The following is a 10587-nucleotide window of genomic DNA, read 5'->3' on the forward strand; positions in this document are numbered from 1 at the left end:
TATATATATGTATATATATGTATATATATATGTATGTATATATATATATGTATGTATATATATATGTATGTATATGTATATATGTATATATATAATATCTCTAGCTCTTTCTCAAAGTAGTGCATCCATTTTTGGCCACCACTCATTTCTTTATCTGAGTGTGAATGTGACCCAATTTCCACTCAGTCTCTAACACACTTGTTAATTTCTTCTCTTTTGTCACCTCTAATCTTGATTTCTGGGCACAGAAGCAGACAGGTGTTCCTGATTTGTGTTGCTTTCCAGCACTGAGAGTGGTAAGGCAACACCTTCAACTCAACTTTTATCCATTTATCCTAAACAACTGTGGTATAGTAACATAACCACTGTCCAGTGTGTGTGTGTGTGCGTGTGTGTGTGTGTGTCAGTTTGTCTGTCTGTGTAAGTGTGTTCCGTCCTTGCGTTTGGGGGCTGGGGGTTAGATTTCATCCTGATAGCAGGGGCAGCCGTGGAGGAGGGCCAAACATATGTTCCGAGGGCCAGGAACAAAAGCACTGACACGTTAGCCTTTTCACGGAGATGACCTTTCCGCCGCTCCCTATCCCAGTCTCTCTGCCTGCCGCTGTCCTTTTGTCTGCCAGCTTGCCCCAGGCCCAGCTCAACCCGAGCGCTAGAATTTCTCCTCGTCTCCCCAAATCTCCCTTGACTAAATGTCAGGATTACATATTTCTCTGCTCACACTCTGGGCTTTCATTAGCACTACTGTGTGTGTAGTATACGTGTAAGCTTGTGTTTGTGTGCAGTGCGTGAGAAGGTGAATAAATGTGCTTAAGTCTGTCAGTTTACTGTATGGAGGTGTGCGTCACGTGCACTTTTGTAACCACGAGCTGTTGCCTGTTTACTCGTGTCCTGAGCAGATTTGTCCATTCAGTCCACACTAACCTCTCTCACTCCACGCCAGGGTGGGCTGGCAAGATGAGGGATGGAAAGAGAGGGCACGAAAAGGTGAGAAAAAGATGTAAAATCAAACTTAACAGTCGTAGCAGATCTACTAATGTGAAAACGCATACACAGAGATGTGAACACATGAAACCTGAGGCCACCAGAAAGATCCTCAGACAGATGTCATCACTAACCCCATTTGTAGGATTTCCAAACATCTTAACATTCCAATAAATAACTTCTTAATATGTATTATTCCAAAGACAATTATGGGTTCGGAATCAATTCAACCATGGTCATAAAATGTTTTAAGGATGGCCTTTTGTGCAGCTGGACTTCAGAAGAGCCAATCTGCATGAGAATAAATAATTTAAGGTATAGTCTCTAATAATGACAGTCTGTATGGCCTGCACAATCAGCTGCCAACCATCTGAGTCGCTAACCTCTTTACTAAAAGTTAAACATGCTGTCCCAAAGGGCCATTATGAGCCTGCATAAAAACAGCTGTAGCTGAAAAGGTCTTGGGGTTCAGTAGCTGTAGGATAATGTTAACATGTTGCTATAAAGTCAGTCATCCCCTTTGTGCAGCTCTGCTGGTGAATCTAATATACGACTAAGAGTAGTCCTTCTTGAGGAAATATTCCTGGACCATTAGATATGGTTCTTTGTGTTCATACAAATACAATGGATATTGAGACTATATGCTGCTGTTGTCTGAACGAGAGGACATTTTGTGTTTCCTATCTTCCGTGATTGTTCATTTGAATAATAATGGAAGATTTCAATTGTTTTTAGCTGAAGGGGCTATTCTGTGTCTAAGGCCTGATGTTAATTAGGGAACAATGATTTGATAATTCACGGTCTTCCACCCTGCCCAATGACACAGTTCAGCAGCCTCTCATCACCATCTCGGCTTCACGGCATAATAGCAAATCAACAAACAAATTCACACTACACTGGCGATACATAACACCACTGAGACAAAAAAATTCCATTGTTCCAGGATTCTTATAAAAATCTAGAGGTTATGCTAATAGATATGGGGCATCGTACAATGATTAATGTTTGTGTGTGTGTATATGAGAGAAACTGTGTGAAGGCACGTCACATCACACTGTCAAAGACATGCCAGAGCCCCTGTGTACATGGAGAGGCTGGCAGTTACCCAGTCCTCCATGAGGGCACGCCGCGGACTGGTTCTGAACTGGTTCCCTCACTCGGGGCTAGCCTGGGACCAAACCCTGCGTCGCCTCTAATTAGGGGAGGCGCCCAGGCACAGGCATAACGAGCTGATGAATAATTAGAATTGGAGGAAATTGTGCAGCCAGGGTGGCAAATCTGGAGGGACAAGTGCTGAAAACAAGGCAAGCGGCATTAAGTCCACAGTCAGTCAAATCTGTGAACTTGGCCAGCGGTGTTAACACTAGGCCTGTGTGAAGAGGAATAAAGCTCCAGCACTGGTGGCCAGCCAAGGCCACAGTCAGACCCCCAGGGTCGATTAAGAAATAAGCAAATAAGATGTGGGTGATAAATGAATCCATAAATTGCCAGCGATGAACATTAATTCCATAGTGCTCTGACATTAGGAGAGTGCAATGTGCAAAAGGATGTAGGGTGTTGATACTGTGATAGTATGACAATATTTTCGATGCTGGATGTCAGAATCCTAATAAATGATTGACAGACATGTTTGGCTGCAAGTGCTGTTCTCACTTCCAATACCCATGCTGAGGAGAAATTAGCCAAGCCAGTCTGAATGTCTGTAAGAAGTCATATCGTTGATCGTACTGAAAATTGCCATACGTAATGGCTAAACATGTAATATATATATTTGACTCTAAATAGAATGAATATCGTGGCTCTAGCTTCACAGCACAGGTTCTCAAGGTGTGAATGTACAAAAGTAGAAGGCTGAATCACCGATGGAGTGGTAGTAAAGTGAGGTGACAGTAATGATGATGTTGTGTTAGCAGGCTAGCATTTGACTGACACAGTTTGAGTCAGTCTTTTCCTCTCGCAAATGTCCCCTTCATTATTATGCACGGGGTCGAGGCTGGCGTGAGAGGGGGTGAACAGTCCTCCCGAGGGCCTTGATTGGGGTAGTAGCAGGGGAGTGACGAAGACATCCACGGGGGAGAATCCAAGGACTGTGCCCCTGTGACGATCCCCTGACAGCCAACATGGCTGCCTAGCGTTAATTAGTGCTGGCCTTCCCCAGTCACCAAGGTTATTCACATCCCTAGGTCATCTAACACGCTGCCTGCTTTCTGCTTGCTCTTTTTTCTGCCAGCTGTGTCACTTTGTCTGGCAGAGTGGAATCACGCCTGGTGATGCAGGGCATTAGACGTGTGACTTTCATGTTTTCACCTAATGTTTGGTGGCCTGTTTGTTTTGTCATGTGCTGCTGATATGTGAACGGGTGACATGTTTACATTCATCAAATAGACATGACTTTTATTTCATGGCTTAACATTTCTTCAGACCTCATTTGTTGTTATCATAATGACCAAGGTTTTCTTTCATTGGCGTTTTGTCCTTGAAAACACCTCTTTCATATTGGTTGTAAAAGGGTTATAAAGCTGTTGGCAAGGCAATCGGTTATAATAAAATATATCAAGAGGAATACATTCCATGATTTGAGAGCAGTAGATTTGTTTGCAAGAATAAAAAACTGACTACTCTGGGACGTTTTAAAGAAAGACTTATAATGATCAGTGGAAACGCGGGTGATAAGGTAGTGTATGTGTGTAAGGTCAAAGAAGGGACAGTTTTCAGAAAACGGGATGTATCCAAGTTGAAGAAGATTTGATTTTAAAGCCAGCATCTTCCTTTTTCAAACTAATCGCCATTTATTTCTCCGTGCATCTTTCTATTTTTCCTCATTTTCCCAGTGCATTCATATAAGGCTAGCCTGTTTTGTTTTATATTATAGTCTTATTACATGATTGCTGATATCTGAAAACATGTGGTTGAAATAATAAGCAGTCCTTGTGCAATGTGGAGCAGAAAACAGAACCAATTCATGCAATGATAAACACGACTTTCCTCCCCTTTTTCCAATCTTCCAACTCATTTGAACTTAACGCTGCATTCATCATTCTGATAAGCATCAGCATGCAGCCAATATGGTAGTTGAGGAAGGCAGATAGGAGAGCGAGGCTAAAGCTCGTTAGGGCCACCTATTATAACATTTAGGAGTGTTCTTAATAGAGACATGCCTCTGAGCTGATGGCTTTTAAAAGGAGAGGAGTTTTTGGTTTCCGTGCAGCACGTCATATCATTAACCGCAAAAGGAGGAGTGCAGAGTGTCTCACATCCCTGCTTTCCGTCCCTTTTCCACATACATTAGTGTCCTCATGTCACATTTCATGTGTAGCGGAAGGGAAAACGCGTTGGTTCCCCAGCCGAATGTGGGCTAAGGGGAAAAAGCTAAGCCTTGGGCAATCAGAGCAGGGGAGAGTCGTGGCATTAATGGTGATGAGTAGTGATCACAGACTATGGTCATTAGACTAATAAGACTGTATTTAAATTAGCCAGGGATGTTTTTCCTTTTTCTTTCTCCTCCTCCAGCCCCCATCCTGATATTTGCATGACCATGCATTGGACAACATAACCATGCATTTCCTTTAGAGTTTCTCTCCCTTTATTTCCTTAGCGAAATAACTAATTAAGGGAGGCGCTCCTTCCTAATTAATCATTACTTTTCCTCTGTCAAGCGGAAGAATCTGGGTTTTTTTTGTACCTGAATTGCAATTGTTATATTTTATTTATTGTGCACTGTTTTTTATCTTGAAGCAAAGCTGCAAAAGTCTGATAACAAAACTAAATCTGCAAATATAAAACACAAAGGGAAGAATACAAATTAAATGTTGTTTTTTTTCATCACCAAATGGAACAAATCAACTTCCTACCAATATTTAGTCATTTGACTGAAGCTGTTTGAATTATCTTGTAATAAGACATAACATGACCCTCCTACATACTTTACATTATTGTCACTCAATCAGTTTGGCACATCTCTTCCTTATCCTCAACAATGTCTTGTTATAACAGCGTTTATTTCTATTTCTTATCGATCTGATCATACTGTCGGTGTATACTTTCTGTATAGAAATTCTGTATAAAGTGGAGGAGATCTCATCCATCTAAGCCTTACTTAATCAGTAATTTGGTGTAGGCTGAGAGCAGTAATGTAATATTAATTATAAACTGCAGAGGGGAATATTAAGCATACTCCTCAACAACAATAATATATAAAGTTCAATAATACAAGCTTTTTGCTTTAACCAAAAAAAACACAATATTTTTGAAATGATCTTTATCTTCTCTGTAAGCCCATCACTTTCTATTATGGCTTATAATGCCACACATGAATCGTGCTACTGCAGGTAGAAGCAGCATAAAGGTCTCTGCGGTCTGTCTGTGTTTAAGTCGTACTCAGCCGGTGTGTACAGTGATCATGGCCGACAGTACCACTGGCTACGGTGTGATCAACAGGGTGCCTCCAGTGATAGTAGGCTGCGTAAGAGGCGTACTCTCGCCCAATTTCAGCCCAAACCCCTCTCTTTTAGCTTTCAACCTGCTTCACAGATGAACAGGCGTTTGGGCAAAGGCACAAGCTCCACCCTGAGCTCACTTGCTCTGCTCCCTACAGCCTGATGCTTCGGGCGCTGGTGTGATTTTGCAGGCTGACAGTGACCCTGGCAGGGATGGGGTAGGACCTCTCTGGTCCTCTCCTCTCTGGAAATGTCCAGGGGGTGTGTGGGGGGATTTAGGGGCGGGGGGTTGCTAGGGGTCAGTTTATATTGTGCTTCACTCTGCCCCGTTCAGCTCTGTGGTGACCTTGCAGGCCTGCTCTCCCCACGGGGGAGAGCAAGGGAAGGGGAAGTGGAGGGTCATGATCCCTGCGGTGCACGTGTTGGACGCAGATGCTAACACAGCCTGACGAGGGTCTATTGGAAACATATTCTCTAGGCCCTCACCACTTTAGTCTGCTCTTTCCTTCTCTTTCTGTGTTTTTCTCTCACTTGATGGAGCTGAGCAGCAATAGCTGACCTTTTCCCTGACACTGAATTGTTCCGCCCAGCACCATAGGATCACTGTTTACGCACCTCTGGCTAAGCCCTTAGGGAGAGAAGTGTGCTGCCTACACTACATAAGCACTTACAGACACACACACACACACACAGATCTCACCAAAGTGTGCTGTCTTAATATGAGCGCTCTCTTCCTCTGTGCAGTGCTTTGTTTTTGCAAATTGTTACTATGCAATTTCACCCAGGAGACGACTGTGGGGAAATGTCTGAATACATAATCAACAATATCTCATTGTGCTGAACCAATGGGGAATCCTCATATATTCACTATCTGACACATGCTCTGGGTTTCATGTGCTGGAATTGCTTCTTGCAAGCTATTTGTTCCAGATACAGTGTCTGACTCAAATAACATAAATGTGTTTTATTGTTTGCAACGTACCTCCCCAACAACAGCCACCGTTTAAATTTCCTTTGTACTTTTGTTTGTTTGTTAGAAAGCTCATAATGTTCACCGCCAAGACAAGAAAAATCTCCATCAAAGGGGATCAGGAGAGTGGATGGAGTTAGAGTGTGTGTGATGCTCAAGTGCTTCACCAGAGTCCTGTAATCTCCCATCTGGAATGTGTAAATCAAGACTCTGTATATGCTCAACTCTGCAGCCCTGACAGATTTATACAGCGCAAGCTTGTGTTTCCCGGGCTCCAGAAGCAAAGAAAATGTAAACTTTTTGAAACAGTTTATCACAGGGACCAGTGTTGTTTCAAAGGCGGAGGATCATTGCTTTGGGTGAGAAATTGGTTGTTTTCAATGTTTTGGTTTCATCTTTATGAGTTGGTGTCATTTTAGCAGGCATGGACATGGACAGTAGGGTAACTGCCCAATAAGAGAGGTGAACTTGAAGCTCCTAATTCAACGTCACGGGAAAGTTTTTAGTTGTTTTATTTTACCTATGCAACATGTCAGAGATTGTCACTATCGCTTTCAAAATAGTAAATGGAAATATTTAAATCGATTTTTGCCTCGGTGGCCGCTTCCCTTCTCTTCCCCAAGTTTGAGGTCACAACTTTAAACTGTGCGTGCGTCATGTTTGGTGTCAGGGTTGGGGCGATTGAATGGCGGCGGCAGGGGAGCTGACATATAACATGAAGGTTAAGTGACAGGCGGGGCACAATAAGGTCAGCATCGGCGTGTCACCCTTCCAGACCTCTCAGGAACAGAGCGGCAGGAAAAGGCCCAGCCAACTGCTTGCAGATGTGTCTGGACGCATGTTTCACTGACAAATACGAGGCAGGCGCCGCTCTCTGATGGTACCACTGGTCACTTCTAATCTGCATCTTGAAGGCAAAGAGAGCTGCAACACTCCAGGCAGGGCTAGTGTGTGTAATCTCAGACACTTAACTCAACTGACTTTGGCCCTTGACAGAATATTTTGACCAATCTCCTGATAGCTTACATATTTGGTTGAGCTCAAGCACTATGACAACTTACACAAGTGTTGTTGTAATTGAAATGCAGCATCTACAACGCAGCACTTTGCAGTTCTGTCCTGTGTTTGTAGATGTAAATCTACAATTTGTTTAAATGACATTGACAAATTTCAGAAAATGTTAAGAAAAGATGCTTTATGGTACATACATCAAAGCAACACTGCCTCTCTGACAGCTGTTTTCAATGGATTTTTACAAACACTGGGAACCTACAAACCTAAAATTCTGGACAGATCTTACACATTGCACCTTTTTTACTAATATTTATATGAGAGGGTCAAACTCAATGGAAAGAAGACCCTTCTTTTCTAAATTGTATTACAATTTAACGGTACTTCTTTAGTTTGAGAGTTTGAGGCAACAATAAACAACTTTATTGTACTGGGCCTGCCCTGGTGCTAAGACTCATGTAAGATAGACACATTTCTGAACTCAGCTCACCTCGGGAGGCAGAAGATTGCAATTGCCAATTAGACAAAATGTGGAGAGACATTGGGAATGGTTACGTAACTCAAGCACAAGTGACTTTAACTAACCAGGGCGGGCAGGCTAAATAAGCAAAAATCATTAAAGGGATCTCTCCACTTACTGATCACTTTATTGAACGGAGACACCAAATTGCTCATGGGGAACACACTGAGGGCATCTGGTGGACAGGTGAGATAACATACTGACATGAAAGAAAGAGGGAGGGCACATAAGGATGAACAACAGAGGGAGATGCCGAAACACAGAAAGCTTCGTCCACCACTGTGACACGTGGAGGTATTAGTTCATTTGCTGGGTTATTACGGTCTGTCATCCCATGCAGACAGGTCCTGGCTTTCAAGGGCGGCATCATCAAACCTTTGCTATCCCCTCAGATGTCTGTGAGGTGCCAGAGGACAGGAGGGAAGAGGAGACAGGTCCTTTCCTTCCTGACAAAATGATGCAAGTGTTTTTGAAAGGAGGAGGGAGCACAGCTCTGCTGCAGTTGCTGTCTCTGGTATGTGTATACACACACGCACACACATACACACACACTCACTGTCACACACAATAACACACATCCAGCAACAGCGGCCTAGAATGGTGAAAGCATTACAACGTGTATTGATATACCCCCTGCACACACACACACACACACACACACACACACACACACAGCTCCTCCACCCCACCCCTTCTTGAGGCACTTTAGACAATGAAGACTTCAGTCCGTAAGCAGCAACCTTGGCCTGAAAGGAGTAGCAGTGTGCATGTGGGAGATTTTATGGTCTGTGTGTGAAAAAACCCAAAGGTGAATTTTAAGATTGCTTCACCTAAAAGGTGGAAAAAAGAATATCTGTCAATATTTTCTGTTCTCTGTCATCGTCTCAATTTTTTTTCCATCGTTCCAAGCCTTGTTTTTGCCTGATTGTGTGCACCTATTGATTGACAACTGGCTCCAGAGCCACTCAGGCCTCTTAAAATACCAGGCCGGGGCTTCAGGTTTCAGGCCCCGGCCTCGGGCCCTGCCATTGTCTGCGTCTGGAAGGCTGGCTCCATTAAAGCCCAGCCCAGCCTGTCCCATTCAGCCTGCCTGCTTTGTGTACCTCCACCTCAGCCGCCTGACTGCTACCCACAGGGCCCCGGCAAGGTGGGGCTGACAGGGTGTCAACACCGACAAGAACATGGCAGTTGGGAAGACAGACAGGTAGACAGCACACTTGCCCAGGCGCCTATCATGGCAGCCGTTCTGACGCTGCTCACTCATCTTTTGTCCCCCATGGTGTTGGCATTCTGTTCTGCTTGTTACAGCTTCACAAGTTCCCGATGTGGGTTGTTTGCAGAGAGTACGATGGCTATCACACCAAGTGCGTGAATGGCAAGAGATCACATTACACATATTCCCCACAAGACAAATGGGTATTTGGCAGATGCAATTGAATCTCCGCTATTGTTATATAGGCAAATCCACTGCAGTTCTCTTAGAATTGAAATTCTGAACAATGTCTATGTTTACAACTAACAAGAATATGTATTAATCTGGAGCTTTTATTGTGGATAGCACAGTAATATAAAGAGTTTGCATGTATCAACAATATAGCAACAACACGTGTTTTTCTTTCAAATGAGTTGAACATGTCATGTCTGCCGTCTGCTCTACCTGACATTTTAATCAGGCTGAGTTGTTGCAGTGCCACATCCTCTTAGCCAACAGTCTCATCCTGAGAATGCATGTAATGAAATTTGCCCTAAATCACGGACATCAGTCCGGAGGTCCAAAAGGTTAAGAGGAGCGCAGGGTCAGGTCCCATATAAAGCTCCCTGGGCAGAATTAAAAGGGAAAGGCTTCCTTTGTCCAAGCCGCCCTGCAGGTCAAGGAGGTCAGGAGGTCAGTGTCAGTGGGAAGGCCCGGCTCCTCCACTCTCAAATGCTACAACCCCCCCCCCCCAAAAAAAAAAATCAAAGATACCGCCCTAAAAATTAGTGTTGTTTTCGATGGTCAGGGTTCAGCCGGGGGCACGTTGACATGATTCGGCGTGCCTTAATCGGCAGAAGAGGAAGTCCATCCCCGCAAATACACACACATCTGAGGTCAGACAACAGCACAAGCACCTGTGACATTATTGTCAGTGACTGCACGTGTTTGCGTATGAACGTAGACGACATAGGGACAAGAGGTTTTCAAGGAGCAAATTGGATTCATGTCAGACCTTCTGCTTATTGCTAAAGATGACAGATGCTCGCATAGGCTTGGCGGGCCAGATTCAGACGTTAACACAGTTAGCTGCTATTTGCTCACAGTGCTATTATTCTAAATGGCATTATGGTGGGATGTGTGGCTGCAAGACATGCTGGTGTGCTGCTGGTGATGTGTGTGTGTGTGTGCGTCTGTGTGTGTGTGTGTGTGTACAAGTTTTAATGTCTGAACCAGGAGCTGCTGGTTTCAATATTGAATGGGTATACAGGCCAAATGGAAACAGTGGCAGCTGATTGAGACAAATGGTGTTGAGGCCTGATGTCTCAACTGGGAGAGAGAAAGAGAGCAAAAGATGGACACACTGTGTGTAATGATATCACGCTTGATAAATGCCACATTAGTGCTTTTGTTGCCTACAAAGACATACTGAAACACACTTTAAATAGATAGCTAATACTGCGTCATAGAAAAAAAG

Source organism: Anarrhichthys ocellatus, unplaced genomic scaffold (assembly GCF_004355925.1).
Source record: "Anarrhichthys ocellatus isolate YVR2014 unplaced genomic scaffold, GSC_Weel_1.0 scaffold23, whole genome shotgun sequence".
Lineage (NCBI taxonomy): Eukaryota > Metazoa > Chordata > Actinopteri > Perciformes > Anarhichadidae > Anarrhichthys > Anarrhichthys ocellatus.